Below are 21,343 nucleotides of genomic sequence, written 5' to 3'. Positions count from 1 at the left end.
CTTTAGTATCTTCACCAACAGGCAAAGGACATCTGCTCAGAAAATCTACGATTCTATTATGTAACTCAGATACATATATGATATCGTAAACAAAATCCAACAATTGTACTGAGAAGTGAGAGATCCTGGGAGAAACATTGTTTAAACCTTGGGATGTGAGGACTTTAGTGAGGGGTTTGTGTTCGGTTCTCACTGTGATACATGTTCTCCAAACAAATTGTCTAAAGTGCTTGAGTACCCAGACACTTCCAAGAGCTTCCCTTTCAATGACTGAATACTTTTCCTCTGTGGGTGTAAGTGCTCTGGATGTGAATGCAACTACATATTCTGTTCCATTCTCCTGCAACTGGGACAATACAGCACTCAGACCTCTCCCATTTGCATCTGTTTTTATTTTTTAAACAATTTTTATTGATTTTCCATAGATCTGGGAAGGAAACCACAAAGACGGGCAAAAAGCAAAAGGGGGTTCAGTTACATTCCCCAGTTGGGTATCCGAACCTCATGGCAAACTAGGTTCATGAAGACATGCCTATGGTTTCGTAAGCTGTCCATGCTTACTGCTCGGGCGAAACCCATGAGTGAGTTCCTTGCAAAAGTTATTGTCCAACCATTGAAAATTCAGTCCCTAACTACCCCCCCACCCCTCCTCCCTCACCACCCTTCCAGGCATGTCACTTAAGTGCTGGCTACCAAAGATCAGGAGAGCTAATGTCGCAATAGGGCGACTTATTGGAATGAGAAGACGCTGAGTGGAAGCAGGCGTGCATGTCAAGCGCCACTACTAATCATGAGGAGACAGAGCAAGGTGGGTGCAAAGCTGACTATGAGTTAAACTATGGCTGCCCCAGGGTCGTCTACAGTTGCATACCCCGCATCGTCTTCAGGGGATTAGAGAGCTACAACAAGCATTTCCCAGGCTCTCGTCCTCTCCATTGCCTTTTCACTCCCTGTGCGATTTGCAATTTGTAACCTAATCACTCCCTCACACTCAGCCCATTTCAGGAAGTCAGCTTTCCACTTGGCAATACTAGGGCCCTGTTGGGCTTTCCACTGAGTGGTGATGGTTCTCTTGGCTAGTAGGAAGCCCAGATCTATAAATTTACTGGTGATTTTGTTCTTTGAGGTATGGGGAAACCAATGTAGGATACAGTGAGCCATGGATGAGTCTAGGTCCCTATCAGTGAGATCCGTCAGTAAAGCTGTTACCCACTCCCAATAGCTGTCAAGAAACGAGCAGTCCCATATCATATGTTTAAAATCTGAGCTGTCTGCATTACATCTCGGGCAGGACGCTGACTGGGCCGGGAAAAATGCGTGCATCTTTGCTGGGGTATGGTATGCTCTGTTTAGAATGTGAAAGTGCACTAACTGAAACCTCGCATTCCTTGTGCGCTTCCAGGCCTTCTCCCTATATCCGTTTGCCACTTAAGCTTTAGAGCAGATAGAGGGTATAGGGATTCCAGTGTCATGCATCTATAGAGACACATCACTGCCTTAAAGGTGCCCGCTGCCATCACCACATACTGGCACCCCATAGATGTGGGGGGCTCTGTTAGACCTCCACCCCAATGTTTCCTGATGGCCGTCGTGAGGGCCGTGTATTGTAAGAAATCAGCAGTCGTAGCGAGCTCGTAGATCGTCAAACAGAATCATGGCTCCCTCCCCCTAAAGGTCTCCCATGGTGGTCAGTCCCCGCTGTGCCCAAGTCTCCAATCTCTGCCGGTTTCCCCCATGTAAAAGACACACAATTGATGGACGGAATGCTGAACAAATCAAAACATTCACCCCCAGGCAAGAGATCTGGGTTAAATCCATCATTCTTTTGCTCACCATGCCACCCCAGTTTAGACCTGGCCATGTGCAAATCAGCCTTGACCCTGTGCCTCATGGGAACAGTCCAGCCTGAACTGCCAAGCCAAGTCCTCCCTGGACCGGAAACAAGCATCCTAGGACCGGTTTCGGGCTTTCAGCCCTCATCAGCCAGGATAGGTTGATTCCAGTGGCACAGTGAGCCCGGGACCCACGTCTGGGAATACCCGGCGCACTTAGGGCGAGAAAGCAAAAGACACACAATTGATGGATGGAATGCCGAACAAATCAAAACATTCACCTCCAGTCAAGAGATCTGAGTTAAATCCATCATTATTGTGCTCGCCATGCCACCCCAGTTTAGACCTGGCCATGTGCAAATCAGCCTTGACCCTGTGCCTCATGGGAACAGTCCAGCCCGAACTGTCAAGCCAGGTCCTCCCTGGACCGGAAACAAGCATCCTAGAACCAGTTTCGGGCTTTCAGCCCTCATCAACTAGGATAGCTTCATTCCAGTGGCACAGTGAGCCCGGGACCCACGTCTGGAAATACCCGGCGCACTTAGGGCGAGAAAGCAAAAGACACACAATTGATGGACGGAATGCTGAACAAATCAAAACATTCACCCCCAGTCAAGAGATCTGGGTTAAGTCCATCATTCTTTTGCTCACCATGCCACCCCAGTTTAGACCTGGCCATGTGCAAATCAGCCTTGACCCTGTGCCTCATGGTTTCAGCCCTCATCAGCCAGGATGTTGTTTTTGCATTTGTGACCCCGAGTGGGACGAGTATGCCCAGACGTGTGTCCCGTGCTCTCCATGCGACTGGAATCAAGCTATCCTGGCTGAAGAGGGGTGAAACCCCAAAACCTGCCCTAAGGATGCTTGTTTCCAGTCCAGGGAGGACCTGGCTTGGCAGTTCGTGCTGGACTGTTCCCATGAGGCACAGGGTCAAGACTGATTTGCATATGGCTGGGTTCAAACTGGAATGGCATGGTGAGCAAAAAAACTATGGATTTAGGCCCAGATCTCTGTACTGGGGTGAATGTATGACATTGTTCTGCATTCTGTCCATCAACTATTATTTTTGCAGTTTCCCCTATGTGGTAGGACCCTGCGCATCTTTAATGGTATTTCCGTTGCATAGAGGCTCTTAATAGAAGCCCTCCACAAATACCTGTTCCAGCATTTCTGCGCTGTGGTAAATTCTAGGGTGAGGAATGTAGGAGTGATTGAGAGCCTCAGCACTATGCAGGACAGCAACATCAGGGGCCCCAAAACTTCTATGGGCTCTTCCTCCCCTCTAGTGGCTCTCGCTACCCATTGTGTGAGACATTGAAATTGGGCTGCTAAATAATAAGTCTCGTAATCTGAGACCGCTAGACCTCCCTGCGCTTGAGGGCGCATGAGTGTACTGAGGGCTACCCTGCGACTACCCTTGCCCCACAGGAAAGCAGTGATCATTGCACGGAGCTGCTTGAAGTAGGGTGCTGGGATCCAGATCTGCAAGGTCCTGAAGAAATATAGGAGCCGCAGGAGGGTCACCATTTTGAGTAGCTCCGCCCAGCCTGCCACTGAAAGTGGCAGGGAACCCCAGAATTCAAAGTTAGCTTTTGCCCCCCTGATAGCCTTCCCAATGTTTCCTTCGAGAATATCCTCCTGCCCGTGATAGATAAGAGTGCCCAGGTAGGGCAGGCATCTGTCCTCCCAGTTCACTCCCTCCGTGCACTGTGGACCTATTCTATCTCTGTGCACCGGGAATAGGCATTATTTTGACCAATTCACTTTTAATCCTGCCACTCTGCTGAGAGCGTGGAGCAGGTTTTTTGCCCCTAATAAGGCCTCCCCCGAGTCCACAAGGAAAAGTAGAATATCATCCGCATAAAGTGCAATATGATGTACCAGTCGTTGTACATCAAGCCCTCGATACGCCTGCCCCGCCCTAGCATGCGCCACTAAAGGTTCCACTACCAGAGCAAACAACAGAGGGGAGAGGGGACACCCCTGCCATGTACCTCGTCCCACACTGCATGCTACCGAGATTACTCCCCCAGTCTTGACTCTGGCGGTGGAGTCAGCGTACAAGAGAGCTGTCCAATTCACGAAGTCGGGGCCAAGCCCCATTTTCCGCATCACGTGAAACAGGACCACCCATTCCAAACTTTCAAAAGCTTTTTCTATGTCTACTGCAAAGATCACAGCAGTGTCAACGTTGTAAGAGTCTGCCTCTAATATATGCAAGAGTCTTCTGATATTTAGCGCTGTGTTCCTGGTGGGGCTGAACCCGAATTGGTCAGCATGTATGAAGGTGGTCATGTGGGGGAGCAATCGGGAGGCCAGGATCTTACTTAGTATTTTATAATCAAGATTGAGCATAGATAAAGGGCGATATGCCATTCTATCCCATGTCTGTTTGCCCGGTTTTAGTAGCAGAATAATGATCCCCTCTCTAGTGGAGACAGGTAATTTGCCAAGCCTCTTGGCATCGTTATATAATCGTGTAAGTTGGGGAGCAAGGGGGTCAATGTAAGCGAGGTAAAATTCTATCGGGAGGCCGTCAGTGCCTGGGGTTTTGTTACGGGCCATACTTTTGATGGCAGCACACACCTCCCGTACTTCGATCTCACATCCCAGCAAAGTTGCCGCATCCTCATCCAACGCAGGCAGTTCAACTTTTAGTGTGAACTCCTGCAGTTCATCCTCCGATGGGGCCAGTCGGCTCTGATAAAGCTCAGTGTAAGAGTCAAAGAATATATCGTTGATCCCCTGTTGGTCATATCTAGCTACACCCCTCTGGTCTCTAAGTTCCAGTATAACTGATCCTCGCCTAGCCGGACTCGCCAACCAAGCCAGGAGGGCTTCCGACTTATCCCTTTCCGGCATCTAGGTGGACATGTAATTCATGAAGGACTAAGAAGAAGGAGTAATCCCGGGCGAATGGGTGCCCCGCCTGCCAGGTATCAATTAATTCCCATTTCTGTTACCAGTTACGGCGTGATTCTGCCAGCTTGTGTGCAGGTGCATTAGGGAGTGGGGGGTGGGAGCGGTCTAGGGTAACATCAGTGGCGCAATTGAAGACGCCCCCCAGTAACAGCAACCCTGTGAGGGTGGTCACCAACCTCCGAGATAGTAAGGAGAAGAAGGCCGGCTGGTCCGTGTTAGGCGCATATATGCTGCCCAGAGTAATGTCTCTACCATCTAGTTTCCCCGTTACTACTACAAATCTGCCCTCAGGGTCAATCACCTGTGTTGTGCATTGGAATGGGACCCCCGCCCTTATCCATATCAATACCCCTCTTGCAAAAGCAGAGTATGTAGTATAGTAAACCTGCCCCCTCCAGCGGTGCTGCAACACCTTCCCTTCTCGTGCCAGGAGGTGAGTTTCTTGGAGGAATGCGATCTAAATGCCTCTGCAAATCAAATAGGAGTGTATCTTGTGGTGCCTGATCATGGAGTGCATACCCCTCATATTCCACGAGAGACAAGCCCAGCCTAATGGGGGTCTCATTGCTGAAACCTATCCGTATAGTCCTTAAACATTTACCCCCCGTGACACGCCTGGATCCCCATAACATACCGCAACTAGAAAAACAATCCCAACTCCCCCTCCCCAGGACAGGTATCCAACGAGGCGTCCCCATCCAAACTGTGATAGTACCAACCAGTGTCTAGTGACAAAGCAAGGGGCGGCCTCCCGCTAAGAACCCCACAAGGTACCCCATAGTGCCGCCTCCCCATTAACTGTTCCAAACGATAAGCCCCAGTTCGGTTGGATGTTACCTAGAGGTCCAATGGGGGGAAGCCACCAGTTCTTGGAAGCTGCTCCTACGACGCAGGGATGCCAGACCTCGGGAAGAATTGCATGTTGAGTGGTAGGCCATACTCCTTACACTAGGTCATCAGCTGTTTGGGGCGTAACCACTGGCATGTTCGTTTTCAAGCTGTCGTTGTAGCTGCGGTCAGGTGAGGACTCCAATACACCAGTGCGATGTTCGCTCCCGCCTGGAGAGGACCCAGGGCTGGCCTGGCTGTGCGACACCACTGCCTGCGACACTTCTCGTCGTTCAAGGCTGAGTTCCCTGGGCAAAGGGAGCCTTGGAGCCCACTCCATGGCCCGAGGACTCTGCTGCGAGGTTCTTGAAGTTGAAGCAGTTCGATCCATTGAGCTGTGGGCTTCTAGCCAGTCCCAAACTTCTTGTGGTGAATTTAAGAAGCGCGCTCCCGCTGGGTCTGCCACCCTAAGTCGAGCGGGAAATAGCATTGCATAGGACAGGTTCAGTTTGCGCAGTTTAGCCTTGACAGCAGCGAATGAGGCCCTGCTGAGTTGAACTTCTCTTGTAAAGTCTAGAAAGATCATGACAGTATTATTATCGATGCGGAGGGTCCATTTTTGGCGGGCACAGTGTAAGATGTGCTCCCTATCTCAGAAGTGTAATAGTCTAGCCACCACCGGTTTGGGGGGAGCTCCCGGTTTTGGCGGCCTAGCTGGTACTCTTTGAGCACGCTCCAGGGCATAAAAGGGGGACAGGCTTGTTGGAGCCACCTCAGCTCGCAGCCAGTTTTCTAAGTAGCTGACCATGTCCGTCCCCTCCGTTTTTTCTGGTATCCTGATGACGCGGATGTTGTTCCGCCGTGACCGCCCTTCACTGTCTTCAGCACGCAGTTCTAAGGTTTTCACTTTAGTTTCGAGAGCAGAAAGAAATTGGCGCATTACCTGAACTTCGCCCGGCAGGCCGTATAATTCTTTTTCATTGCTTGTCACTCTGTCTTTGAGCTTGCGGTGATCATCTTTGAGTAGACTGAGGTCTGTGCCGATAGCATCTATCTTTCATTCTAACGCCTCTCTTGAGGCCGTTATATCTTGCATTATGTCAGTTAATGTAGGTTTCCGGGAGGGCATCTCTCCATTTGTTTCAGGCGCTTCCTCTTCATCTTCAGAGTGAGGTCCGGGGACATCTACACTAAGAGGAGTGAAGCCCCGCTTAGTTTGTTGTCTTCCCATCTCGAAGTTACTGCGTGCAGGTTTGGCGTCTGACGGAGCTCAGTGACCCCTGGAAGTAACGCGTCTTATCCCCTCCAATTTCGCTGGGCGGCTTCCCATCCGACGCGCTCCCTCAGCCCGAAGAGCACTCGCCGTCCTCACCACAGGTAATCTCTCCTATCTCTGGTAGTGCAAGCCGAGAAGCCTCGCCGAGACAAAACACCGCCCAGCAGTCTGCAGCTCCCACCAGTATTCTCCGATACTTGCACACCGCAGCACTTTGCAGCTACTCCCCTAAGTTTCGTCTATTAAGTGTGTGTCAGGCTCGGCAGCCAGCACTAGCGTTCTCCTCTGCTGTGGCGCAACTAGTTAACCACTCACCACAAGCACAGATAGCCAGCAAGTCGTCCCCCGGGGGTTGGTGCTACATTCGCTATACAGTGGTGCGCCTTTGCGAATAAGCCAGCACTAGACACCCTCTGCTCTTGACGGGGGTCTGGAATAGGAAGCACACTTTCACCTCATAAGTCTCTCGGCACTGTTGTGGCTCATGGGGCCCCACTTCGAAGTATGTGCGCACGTTCTTCCAGCAGCGACCGTCCCCGGGCTCCGCGTAGTGTTGGGGCCGGTCAAAGTGGGGCACCGGGCTCTGCTGGTGCGTGGTGTGTGCCAGGTTTCTGCCGCTTAGGGCTACAACGACCTCTGTCTTAGAGAGCGTGCCAGGGAAAGGCAAACCGGTATGCCCAGGGGAAGCTTGGTGCAATTTTGGCCGTGGTTCTGCGATGCCCTCCATGCGGGCAACACCAGGATCTCCAGACTTCACAACACGGCTCCACGTTGCCATGCAGCTGCCCAGGTACGTTGGTCACAAGAGGGGCAACAGTGGGCTCATCACAAGCAGGCCTCCATTCAATTTGGCCGCCATTTCAGGGCTGTTAGAACTGGGGGTCTCTAGTTGGCAGAGGTAGGTACCTTTGACCAAATAGGGACCATTGCTTCTTAGTCAGGGAAAGGGTATTACATTACTGCATAACCCCTTCTCACCCCCTTGATAGCTTGGCACGAGCAGACAGGCTTATCTCAGAGGCACTGTGTTAAGCATTTGTGAACACATACAGTAATACAGTGAAAACACTACAGATGGACACCACACAGGTTTTATAAAAATAAGTATTCTTTATATAGACTTAATTCAAGACCACAAACGACAAAAATCCACAATACTGTACTCAAAATAGAATTAAAGATGGTAGAAGTCACTTAGTTCAAGTTGATGATAAATGCGACAAAGTTCTCACAAAAGTACCTGGATGCGTAACGCAAAACAAACAAAAGGTTCACAGGGATGGAAATGCGTTGGTTCCTTGCTTCGGGGGAGACAATGCGTCGCTCCTCAATGCTTGCGCAGAGTAGGGGATGCGTCTTGATCCCTACCGGATAGGAGGTGATGCGTTGATTCTCATACTGTGTTCCGGTTACGATGTGACAAGATGGCGCCTCGAAGCGATGCGACAATCTGGTGCGATACGATAAGATGGGTCCTTGATGCGACGACGTGAAGACGATGCGTGAACGCCCGGCAGCCGTGCGGCAAACTCTGTAACTTTGGAGCCACGACAAGCCCTGCAACACGCTTCTATGGTGATGCGGCGGCGACATGCTTCTACGGTGATGCGTCGGGTAACAGCTTTGATGAAGGTGTTCTAGCGCTGAATACCAAATCCCTCTATACGTCACAGACCACAGATCTTCTACAACCACTTTTCATTCATTCATTCATTGGTGGGGCCCATAACACCATGCATTCATTCTACTTTAGATCAATGGTCCTCGTGAGAGGGGAATCCTTTCTCTATTCCATGCGCTGGAAATGGGAGAAAAATGCACACATCCTTGATGAGTAAATAAGTTCACCTATTCCTCCCTACCTCACCAGGGTCTAAACCTTTAACCTAGCAGTTCCTCCCATGAATAGGCCATGGATCAGCTGAGTTGCTGGGAAAAGCGACTCTTAATTCTTCTGAACAATATACATCAATACATTTCTAAAATAATAACCCGACACAGTTCTTATAATGAATTGAAATATTTATCTAAAATAAAGCATAAGAAAATCATAAAGCATTCAATATTTTGATTCGCATATTTACCTAATCTGGCTAAATGACGTCCTCTATGTCAAATTCAGAAGCAGCATAAGGGGGCAAGTGCTAGAAAACATGTGCCCTCCGCTGGAGTGCTAAAACCAGAAGAAAAAGTAGTTGTCTAAACGTAATCAGAGGGAGGATACAAAAAGCTAAATATATTTGTAGATAGGAACTAAAAATGACATTACATCAAGGAGCTGGTATGGTGCACCGCAGGGTGAAATGCCAGGCTAGACTCCAGGCCACCCTCTGCATCCTCAGCACACTAGACTTGGCCAAAATGAGGGCCTATTCACCTCTAGGGGTAGATGTGATGAGTGCCCTGGCAGGCCAAAAGGTATTCTCCGAAGGGGGGCTGAAGCTCTTAGAATTGGAGTGCCATGAGCTTGACAAACAGGACACAAGGCACCACTGTTGGCCAAGCAAGTTGACTTTCTAGGTTTGGCCTGTTAAACTCCTAGCACGTTGGATACCATCAAAGGTGGCACTGGCCTCCGCAGTCCTTGACCATCGGTGTGAGGTGATGAGCGAAGTGTGGGTAGTAGTTATGGTTGATTTGCTTACAAAACTGGTGAATGTAAGATGTTTTTAGGTTTTATGTTGGTATAGATAGATCCATCACAGAGGCACAGTCTCTATATTTAATGTAGAAGATGTCACCACGCTCGAGCACAAGCTACAAACCTCACCAAACAGATACCTTATTCAATAGGACATCCTGTGTTGCACTCTTAATAAATGTGCACCCTTGACCAATGTTCTCCAACTGGGGGGGGTAGGGGCGGGGGGGAGTTAATTAGGACACTTGAGGGCATACCAATTTGGTGCAGACTGGTGTAATATTTCAAAAGTTATAACGAGTGTTACAAAATATTTATTTTTGGCACAAGTAAAATTAATTTAGCACATCCAAAACCGCTAAACGAATGTTCACCAGATTTTCATTGCGTGTTGGCATAGGTATGGTGAAAATCCGTTCGGCTGTTCCTGAGACAAAATCCAAAATCGGAGTATTGACTGCACCTACCTAAGTATAAATATTGTTCTTTTTCCTTGTAATCTATGGATAACTGATCACAAACAACTGAACAAGAAATGCCATATCCTAGATAGGCAATGCTATGTAATTCATTTGGCTGGCCTTAGCCTAGCTGATAGTGAATATCTGTCCTCGGCCTGGCTGACTGTCCAGGGAGAGATATGGGGGAAAAGCAGGCCTACATGGTGAGGGGATTTATAAACAACCCTACCTTGCTCAAAGGCAAGAGGGGAAGTGACGAGAGTAAAGATCTAAAGGTTTACATTAAAAATATTACTGAATTGCATGATGAACTTGTACCACTGGAGGTTGAAGATGTATGGACAAGAATGGGAAAGAAAATAGCTGCTATCAAAAATTTCTTAGCTAAAATAGGTAGTACTGTTATAGGTCAAATTTTGTTTCCATTAACATGTGTGATAGTTGCATTATTAGTGATAAGATTAGGGTGTATGTGTTGTAGAAATAAGAAAACAAATAATAAAATAAAAAGAGATAAACTTAAGAGAAAAGGAAAAGATCCAGAAAAGGATTTGGAAGAGATAGCCTTAGAGGAGTGGAAAGAAAGTATGTATAAAAAAGCAAAAAGAGATGATGAATATGGAGAAACTGAATTATGAGCTATGAGAATTTGGGTGTTTTGTGGTGATAAAATCACCAAAGGGGGGATTGCTGGAGTGAGGTTTTCCTTAAAATCCGTATACCTCCTCCATTTTATCGTGTTAAAATTAAAACGAATAATTGATTAATATTAATAGTATTAATGGTTTGCTGTGTTTGAATAATCAACATTACTAATTAAGAAATACACGTGGGAATTGCATTTGCATGGCCTGTTTAATACGTAAACTAATTATCGTACGCATATTAATATGAGATATTTAGAATTTGCATGTTATACGTTGCTTTTGTGATGTGATTTGTGAAATGTGCTTTTAAATGCGAGTATAAACCGCAATACGTGTAGCTTTTGCTAGATAAATACACACACATAAAGGGTTTAGTGAGGGAAAAACATTTTAATAGTCATTTCCATGTATTAATTACGTTTTGTGTTTCTTTGCTTAAGTTGACCTTTTTGGGGTGGCCACAAAATCGCTGCCATCCCTATTTAACGGACGGACGATATACAGAAATCACTGGGTGAAGTGCGCCTACGCTAAAAAGATGAGCAACAATAACCTCGTCCTAACCCCAGGCAGACTGTACCCGTGAAGGTCGCACCGGGATGAGTGCCAATCTTCAGACAAATGACTTCCTTAAACTAAGAACTGTTATAATTGATGACACCATGGATACAATCCCGTATGGGAACCAAAATGCCCGAATGGACAAGGAACTGTTGCAAATTATTAATAAAATGAGAATTACATCTAAAGAAACATCAAGCGCATGAGAACCAGGAAAGATGATCCTGGTTACACCAATCAGAATTGTTTAAAAACATGTATTGTAACATTTTGTTGTTCATTTTACTATAAAAGAAGTAGACTAGAGAGGGTCAATAGGCTTTTGGCTTTACTCGATTTCCTGACGTTATGCTGACGGAGAGGACGGTGACACTGCTGGACAGCTGCTTGCCAGAGACTCTGACGGACTGATCAGATGCCCAGTTAATTTACAAACTGATTGATCCCGGAGAGGGCTGGGGAATTCCAGGAGCCAGGGTGAGTCTGCCCGGTGGTGAATGGAGAGATCTGCATGTAGATGGGAGGGAGGAGTTGTACCTGGGACCTGAATAGGGCTGTGCCTTCCCTCTACAATGCTGGCTCCACCTCCTGTGGTGCGTCTGATGTCCCTGGCCTGTCCTGTGAATAGAAGAGAGGAGCTGAGCAAAACAAAGTGCTCAAGTGCTCCTGAACCAGTTGTATCTGGTTGTCCCCTTGCCCTACAGTTGTAGACAAAGGGAAATGCTGTATAAAAGAAGGGGTTGTGACCCCATAAAGATGCTCTCTCTTTTGGATCCTGACAGAGGGGGGCTTGCTGCTGGTGGGGCCCAGGAGGGACCGCCATGGGGGCTGCCTCCTTGCTGGAGGGCCCTGTGTGCTGGCCCCTGGTCCCTGCATTGCCCCCCTGATGCCTCCAGGACTTCTTGGACCTTTTTGCTTCCTTTTACTAGCCTTATGGATTTTAGGCTGCCCTAGCGCCCTGTGAGCGCTTTGCGTTATTTCTTGGATTTTCCCCCAGCGAGGGAGAGCCTGGGGACTGCGCAGCGCTGCGCTGCAGCCCCTGGTGAGGGAACCCCTCTCATAGGGATTCCCCCCTCCTTCTGATCTTCTTCTGGGTGCCAACCCCGCTTATTTGATTATTTTTATGCGCGGGTGCCCACCCCGCGACTTTTCCCATAATTAAAGCGGGTGCCCACCCCCTGCATATTTTTAATACCGAGGGAGCCTACCCCTCATTTGCCGCCGCCGAGATTGCCGCTGCAGTCCCGCCACGGCCACCCCGGAAGTCAGGCAAGTCTGCCTATGACGTGGGCGGGGCTGCGGCAGGACCGGAAAAAGGAGGCGGCAGCTTGGAGCCTCGCTAAGCTCCACACTGGAAGTCCCGGTCCCGAGGAGGGGGACCGGGTGAAGTAGGGCGCCTAAGGAGGCGGGGCTCCCATAGGTGGAGAGAGCCCCGCAAGCGCCGCAGCCCAGGAAGGTCGAGGCGGAGGGGGCTCGAGGCACATTGCCGGTGCCTGCCCCCGCCGCATGATGAAAGTGGCGCCGGTCTAGAGGACAGGAGCGGAGTCCCCAGAGAGCACCCCGGTAAGTTCAGAAGGGCTGGGGGGCTCCGTAGGCCTTGTAAGGGTCGCGGTGCAGAGTGGTCCCGCCAGGGAGCGGGCCACTCCAACGATGGGCGCAATTCTGATTATGTTCTAAAGGGCCCATGCGTTTTCCCGTGGTGGGGGTCTGAGCGGTCCCGCCAGGAGAGCGGGCCACTCCAACGTGGGGTACCATTGTCTTCAGAGCCTGTGCATGGCTCCAACGCTCCACAGTATTTATTTTCAGTGGCGGCTGGTGACATTTGAAAGTGGTAGGGCGTAACGGTTCGGGATGAGTGCCATATGGCGAGGGAGCGTAGCAAACGAGGCGCACCGTCGTAGGCACATGGAGCTTCAGACTCAGGTAGCTCCTGCTCCTTCTCTGCCTCAAAGCTCCTGGTGAGGGAAGACTATTCTAAAGGTAGGCCTGGTTTTAACAAGGGAAGCTAGCAGATTTTTCAAATGGACTCAATACCTTTGTCAAAATGTAAAACTCATCTGACAAAGGCAGGAATAGTGGATGGTTTTATATACAGGGCCACTGAAATTATGCAGCAACGGAGCACCAATTTATAAGATAAATTATGGGGCTAAGCACAGCAAATTATGTGTATGATGTAGCAGTCTTTTATTGACATTTCAGCAACTGTTAGAAGTGTCTGCGCAAAGGTGTGCACATTATTACCATCTGAGAATCTGAATATAGCAATATCCATTTGAAAGGTGATGGGTTAAACTTTACAAAAGAGTTGCCACTGCTAAGTTTTACATTTAGCTCGTACATGTAAACGTCTGAAATGAAAAATAAAACTTATGTCCGTGACATTTTGCCTTTTTTCTTGTGGGCAATCAAGGGCTAAACAGGCCAGTGGCTGAGAGAGACACAGAGGGCCTTTCAAATGCAGATGCCAGCGTCCCACTAGTAACGGGCTGACATCAATACTCCTGAGATGGGCACAGGGGGGGGGGGGGGGGGGGGATAAAAAGATGTTGTCCAGAACGTCATGAGCGTGAAGGTCACCAGGAATTGGGTACATATTTAGCACGTAGAAGCAGTCTAACGTCCACCACCCCCAACTCCCGTCAAACCCCTCGGTGGTGCCAAATAGAAAATACTCGACCTTAAGACTCGCGAGATGTAAAACCTCTAAGCCACGTGCTCTACTCACACCAGATGAGTTACATATAATGAAACAGAGCCTGTCCTCGGCAACGTTTCCCGGGTTCAATCCGCTTCTGTAGCATAACCTTCACGACCAAGGGCAGTGATAGCAGCATCATGAACCTGGCAATCGAGGGCCTCTCAGTCAAATTTGACGATGAACTTACTTTCTCACAAACAAAACCAGGGTACAGGAATTTGCAGCTACCGCGTTTTCTGTATAATTGTGGATTTGCTGCATTTGCCACTCCTCTATAATGTTCAGTTACTAAAACTCTGTGTAGGCAGGTCCTTTTCTGATCATGACAGGTCACCTTCCTTTTGCCAATTGCCATATTTAGATGTTAAACTGATAATAATGATGTGTAACTCTCCCCCCGCCCCCGCCAATGCTGACATTATATAAAAGACAAAAACATGAATTAATGTCACAGAATTCCAGTGGAAGGAAGAGGAAACGTCAATAAAGAAGCAGTTTATACCAAAGACGAAAGAGTAAAAAGCTAAACAAGATAAACAACAGAAGGAAGGAGAAGGTCGGATAATAAATAGCTTGTAAAACATGAGAAATAGAGAGGACTTAAAAGAAAGGGAAGATTAGACGGACCCACGAGGCTTGAACACTGAACACAGAGATAAGAACAAACTCATCTTGCAAATGAACGTGAGACGACCGAGATAGTAAAGACTCAACCCGCGCAAAGCCCCACCTCGTCAGTCTCCCCTCCAACACACGAGCCCTGCCAGCCTCGACTCCAAGTTCTCATTAGAATAATTCTGCCTTCACACATCTAGCTAGCACTGGGCTTTTCAAAGGCAAACTTGCTACCAAATCTAAGAATAAAATGCACAGTCACAGTGGCAAATGTTCTGGAAGCATGTATACTCAGCCATAAATGCATTCACTGAAGTATGCAGTCGTGGCCGGCATGACGGACCGGGGGGGGGGGGTGGAAATGAGGTCGTCACAGGGGGTTAGGGGGAGGCGGGAGGGGTTTAATTAAAAATATATATATAAAGTAAAACTTACTAATACCGCCCTGCGCCACCTCACTTCTCGATGGTTCCCGAGTCTGACTCCCGCCGTCGTGCGGTGCGTCTTCAAATTCGTCATCAGGAAAGGCAAAGGCAGCCTCCCTCCCTCCCCTTCACCAATCACAACACTGCAATGGCAGCATTGTGATTGGTGAGGCGCAATAGAGCACGCCCCACGCGGGCCATTTTCTCATGTAGGCTTCTGCATGCAGCAGCCTACATAGAGAAAAAGGTCGAGTGGGTGGTCCTGCTCGAGGGTAGGGGGGAGTGGCTTGGCCGCTGTTGTGGGTGTTGACTGTTTGGTCGGCTCCAGCGCTGACCAAACAGTCAATACCCACAACAGTGGCCAAGCCACTCCCCCTACCCACGAGCAGGACCGCCCACCCCCAACCAGGCACTTCTGCTGTCTCGCAGTGCGAGAAGCAGAAACATAAATTGGTGGTTATTACCATTTATGTTTCTGCCTTCTCGCACTGCGAGAAAGTAGTGGGCCAACGCCCCCACGCCCCAATGGGGGAGCCGCCACTGTTTGTTTTAGAGCCAGATGGCTCCAACAATCCACAGTGTTTATTTTCAGGGGTCAGTGCGCTCCATGGGGGCATCATTTGTCTACAGAGCCCCGTGTGGCTCCAACGTTTGGCGCCATTACGTCCAGAGCCCGTGTGGCTCCCACGTGGGCATATGTGTTTTTAGGGCCACTGAGAGCCCATGCCTCATTTGATCAGTTACAGCTGCGCAGCAATTAGTGCCAGCTGCACCGTTTAGGTGCACAGTTCTTTGGGGGAATGTTTTGTGAAGTCAGGAGTGAGATGCACTCCTTTGCCCCACACTTTCCCAGCTGCCCAGCAAGTAGTGAGCAGCTGCTACGTTTAGGTTTGCGTAGTGGCGCACCCTTGACTTTTGCTGCATTGGCAGCGCGCCCTGACATTCTGAACACAGGGCATTTGAGCCCCTTTGGGATGGCCAATTGGCCACGGGGATTGTTAGGTTTATAGGGCGCCAGGCCCTACTGTGATTTTGGGTGCTAGGAAATGTGATTCATGTAGAATGATTTACGCACCCTGTGTTGACACCTCTAAATGTGTTTTATGATTATGAGGTTGGTTCGCATATTATGGTTTATGCTAGTGAGATTTATTTCCTAATGTACTTATACTTAGGAGGTCAGGGTTTAATGCGTTTAGACTTGTGAGATGATTGCCTCATGTGTTTATGATGGTGAGGTTGGCGCAGAATGTAATTCGCGCCTGATGTGATTTCTGTGCATAATGTAGTTTATGTTACAGGCTGATGCTAAGTACAGTGGTTACCAGTAGTTATTGGTTGTGTTCTATGTTTATGATAAATTCTACATTTACTAAGTTCACTTTGTGATGGTACTGACAGTGGTCCAGTTGGCCCTGTCAGGTGTAAATAATCCCTTGTAAATATGACCTAGTGCCAGGTGGCACCATGTATAATATGTGCTTACTATTCTAATGTGTTATGATAATACAAAGGCTATTTTTATATATGACCTTGTGTGGAGTTCCTTTTGTGGTGTGCCGGGGATGTTGTTGCTGTGTGCGTGCGCAAATGCTTTATACATCGCCACCGGGATAAGCCTGACTGCTCGTGCCAAGCTACCAAGGGGATGAGCATGGGTTGTCTTTGGCGTGTAACTCCCTTGCCCTGACTTCTGCCTGGCTTTGGCGCAAGCCTTAGCCAACCAGAAATCCCATTTCTAACAATTCCTATTTGGGAAGTGAGAAATTAACTATCTATTGAAGAAGGCCATTACTCAGGGGTGGTAAATTGGTTCCACCTAAGATTTTCCATGACAAGGTAATTAACCTTTACCACGAAGGACACTTAAGGATTGTTAAAAGCAAGTGTAGAATTAAACAGTCATACTGGTGGACTGATGTGGACAGGGACATCGAAAGGGTCGCCCTTGATTGTGTTGATTGCACCAATTTAGACAAGGGCATAATCACTTTTAAACCGGCCTTACACCCCATTGTGATCCACAGTATGTCATGGGAAAGGGTTGGTGGTGACATTTTTGGTCCTGTTAGAGGCATGGATGGAATACAGAAGTACATTTTTGTTATTATTGATCACTTCTCTAAATGGCCAGAGTTCAAGATTGTGGAGAAGGCAGATACTGAGAATTTGTTGTGTTTCTTAGGAGAAGTATTTGAAAGGGAAGGTTTTCCCAAAGGTTTAGTGTCTGATAATGGAGGACAGTTTGTTGGTGATTATTTCAAGAAATTGATAAGAGAAACTGGTATTGTACATAGGACTACTTCCCTTTATCACCCAGAAGGTAATGGAAGTGTTGAGTGCTTCAACAGGGTGATTAAAGGTATTATTGAGTTGTCATTCAGTAATGGTAAAGATTGGGGGGGATGAGTTGAGGAAGATGGTATGTGCATACAGAGTCACTTAGTGTCAGTCCATGGGACATTCTCCTTTTGAACTTATGAGAGGGAGATCTCCTCTCACTAAGAAGAACATGGGGTGGTTGACGTGTACTAGAATTGTCTCTTGGTCTGTGAAGGATGTGAAGCAGTCTCTTGAAAGTAAGCAAAGCAATTGTATGGAGAGACCTGTTGGAGCTCATAAAGTGAGAAAAGTGAACTTGCAAGTGGGTGACATAGTTACAGTTAAGAAAGGGAGATTAACACACAAGGGGGAGAGCAGGTACTCTGCCCCCCTCAAAGTAGTGAAAATCCTTTGCAATTCTGTACTTTTAAGTGATGGAAAGGTATGGAATGTTAATAGAATTGCATTATTAAAGGGATGTGTTGAGGAGGAGAGTGTTGTGGGTAAACAGGCCCAGGTTAGTAAGTTTGACTGGGTTGAAGATGTGGAGGCTACCAAGGAGGTGTATCAACCTGATACTCCGATCAGTGCTCATGTTCAATTTTCAGTTAAACCCCTAGTGGTGAACCTGGTTCTAAGTGTTCCACTCAGTGTGCTCAAGGTGCAGTAAACGTGCATCCTAACACAAAAAGTGTTGATAGGGGAGAGGTGACCCGGGCAAGACGCTTGTGTGTGAAACCCAAGAGATTTGATGATTACATTACTCACATTTACACTAGAGCCTTTTCCTGTGGTTTACCATCCCTACATGTTCTTCTCTATTGCACATTCTAAACTGTTATTTCTACATATATTATTGCCTTATTGTGGTATGTATACTCTAGGTTTAATTTAGTATAGTTTCCTTTTGCTTTAGTTAGCTATGTTATATTTTATTCTTTTTGCTGTACCTTTTATTGTTTGTTTTTCTTTTGTGGGAAAGGGGAAGTGTTGTGTCGGTGCTCGAGTGTATGCTCGAGCCACCCTGGGCTCGTGGGATTCCAGAGCTTTGGCTGTGCTCGGGGCATGGGATGTATTGAGGGTGGTCTTGGTACGGAGCTGGGAGCTGGCAGTTGTTTGGGCTTTTCCCTGCTGTCGGGGGTTTAAGTATTTGGAATAAAGCTTACAACTGGACTACTTGCGAGTGCCTCCTTGCTTTCCAACATACAGCGTTTAGCAGTGTGACTCGCGACGTGTCCCGTGCTTCTGTACTCGCGGGCACGAGTCTCACTGAGGCATGTTTATGTTCATTATTGTTGTTATTTAAACTTGCATTCTAATGATAAGTCCCATGCTGGCAGGGAACGGTAGGTGAAGATTCCAGCTGAGCCAACTGGTCACTGTCCTTCGTGGGTGAAGTTGGATGTGGAATAAAGCTTTGTTCCCTACCTTTCCAGCTCCTGCAGTACTTATTACATTTACCTGCCAGAAGTGTGGACTAATTACACTTAAAGGACTCACAACCTTCACAACTAATAACCCATTTTCTTACTATAGTAGATGGCAGGTTGTTGCATCCAGAGACTGCTACAACACACTCGTCTGTTCCCCTTCATGCTTCATGAATATGCTGCTAGGTATTCATGATGCACTATGAAACCCCAGATGCCCATTCCATACTGGCAATGTCGCTAATTAAAACAAAAACAAGATTAATGTATCTGTTTCTTTTAATGTTTTAGATTATAAGTTTTGTGTTTAACCTGTTTTGTTGCCTTTTTAGCTCATTATGCTCTATATTTTACACATACATATCCTAACTTACTCCTTCGAGAGAACCCTTCATTTTTTCCCTGGAATGGGAAGTGAGGTTGATTTTTCCAATTGGTCCTTTTTTGTACGTTTCCCTTCACTTCCTTACTGTATCCTCTGTTTTATTCTTAAAGAGGGATTTTACATTCGTTTCCTTAAAGCTGCCCTAGTCTATATTCCAGTTGTACCTCTTATTGTCCATATAATGCACGTTTTCTTCCATGTTTTCTAATCTATTAGAATGTGCCTTGAATTTACAAACAAGAATTCCACTTTACTCTGAAGTTCTCCAGTGTTATGTGAAGATCTGACTCCACACACATCTTTTATTATTTGTTGAGCTATTTGTATTACCATATTTTCTGACTTTCAATTTCTTTTGAAACATATCCATGAATCTCTTTTATTCTGTTTTGTTTTTAGTTCCCTCATCTGTCAGCTTGCTCCCTACGTCTTCCACTATGCTCTTGTGGAATCCATTTTGATTAAGGTTCCATTTTGTGACGCTCAATAGGCCACCTGCAGAAAGTAAAAAGGCCTGCTGGCCTGTAGCTGAATTTGCTATGTCCTTACTGTGACAGCAATGTCTTGAGACATGTTAGTCATTAGTGTATGTGACAAACTGCTGCTATGCTTCATTTGATGATTTCATTGAAGTCAATGTCTATGCATAGCCAAATGTTTGGTTCTGATTAATGATTGGATAAATGCTTGGAAACCTCTATCCGTTTGTCAAGCAAATGGCTCTCATTGGCAATGTATCTTTATGCAACATGTATTGTACCTTATAAAACTTGCTTTTTGAGCAAGTCCGGAAAAGCATTTGGCTCTTCGAAGCTGTTGATTATAAAGTTACACTTTGAATCTTATGGCTGTCTGTTTAATAATTTTTTCCAAACTCTCCCTATCATCTTCGAACCTTTTACTGACATCAAAGCTGCCTTGCTCTTTCCAACGAAATTCTTTAGTTTATTATTTTATAGTTACTTTATAGATTTTAAATCTAATTTTTATAGGCCTCCTATGTCTTTTGACTGCTAAGGTTGCATTTATTTTTGTTATTTACATCGTGCCAAAAGCTCACTAAACCATGCCTAGGTGCAGAACTAATGAAGGAACTTGACGTGGGAGAGAAAGGCTATGTACAACTCCAGGTTCAACTGGTCAGTAGAGTAGCCATATTTTCAAAGGTTTCCAAAATGTCAAAAGAGTTGATTCTTGACAAATGTTAATAGAGGGCAGGTTGCAAAATCTAGAACACTGACACGAACATCTTCTGTAACCACGAAACGTATATGTTGTCTGAGGCACAGTTAAGATGAGCTGAAGGATGCAGTACAGAGTCCTTTCCAGTTGAAACCAGCTGAGTTTCTCTGCAAAATACATGGAACCCATCCCATGCAGGCATTTAAACACCAAAATAAGAATTACGAATTTTATTTTTTTAACAGTGCAGCAATCTTCTGAGATCAGGTACATGATCTCACTTTCTGAATCCAAAGATAACAAAAACGTGCTTTCTGAAGGCCTTGTAAATGATGCATTTGAAGTTGTGGAAACCAGTATGTAGGGATTTTTCCTAATCCAGTTTTGAGGAGTTGCATGCTCGAAATTGTTTGGCCTTTTCTAGTACCTTTCCTTTTTAATTATATCTGTGACTTACACCTTGTCCAATGATTCAATCCTTGGGCTAACTGAATGTGTGCAGAGATCGAAAATCGAGTACAAAATATCGAGTTGCACAAATATCGAGTGGTTAATATCGTGGGTCAGAAATATCGACAGCAATAATATCGCCGTCAAGAATATTGACTCAAGGTACGTAATATCGATTTAAAAAATATCGAAGTGCTTAATATCGTTTGCAAAAATATAGTTGTTAAAAATATCGTTTTTCATTATTATGTATTTTAGTATATATTTTATATGTATGTGATGTATGTTTTTTTGTATAAGAATTGTTTGTATTTTTAAGATATGTGTTACATTTTTAGTAGTTATTATTATTAATATTTTGTATTGGAATTTTGCGCTTTTAGTTCCGTAGCAGGTTGTGGGTTTATAGGGAATAGGGTGGGAAGTAATTTAATGATATTAATTATTTTTTTCTTTGAATGTTGAGTTTTTATTTCCGTAGCGGGTTGCGGGTTTATAGGGGAATAGGGTGGGAAGTAATTTAATTATATTAACTTTATTGATTAATTTTTATTTATTAATAATTGTTTTATTGAGATGCTATAGTGTTCAATGTGTAAAGTAATGTATTATTTATTAATTAATAATTGGTTGTTAATTAATTATCGTAATTAATTATGGTAATT

The sequence above is a fragment of the Triturus cristatus genome, chromosome 1_2 (assembly GCF_964204655.1).
Source record: "Triturus cristatus chromosome 1_2, aTriCri1.1, whole genome shotgun sequence".
Classification (NCBI taxonomy): domain Eukaryota; kingdom Metazoa; phylum Chordata; class Amphibia; order Caudata; family Salamandridae; genus Triturus; species Triturus cristatus.
Note: the sequence above shows the minus strand (reverse complement) of the source record.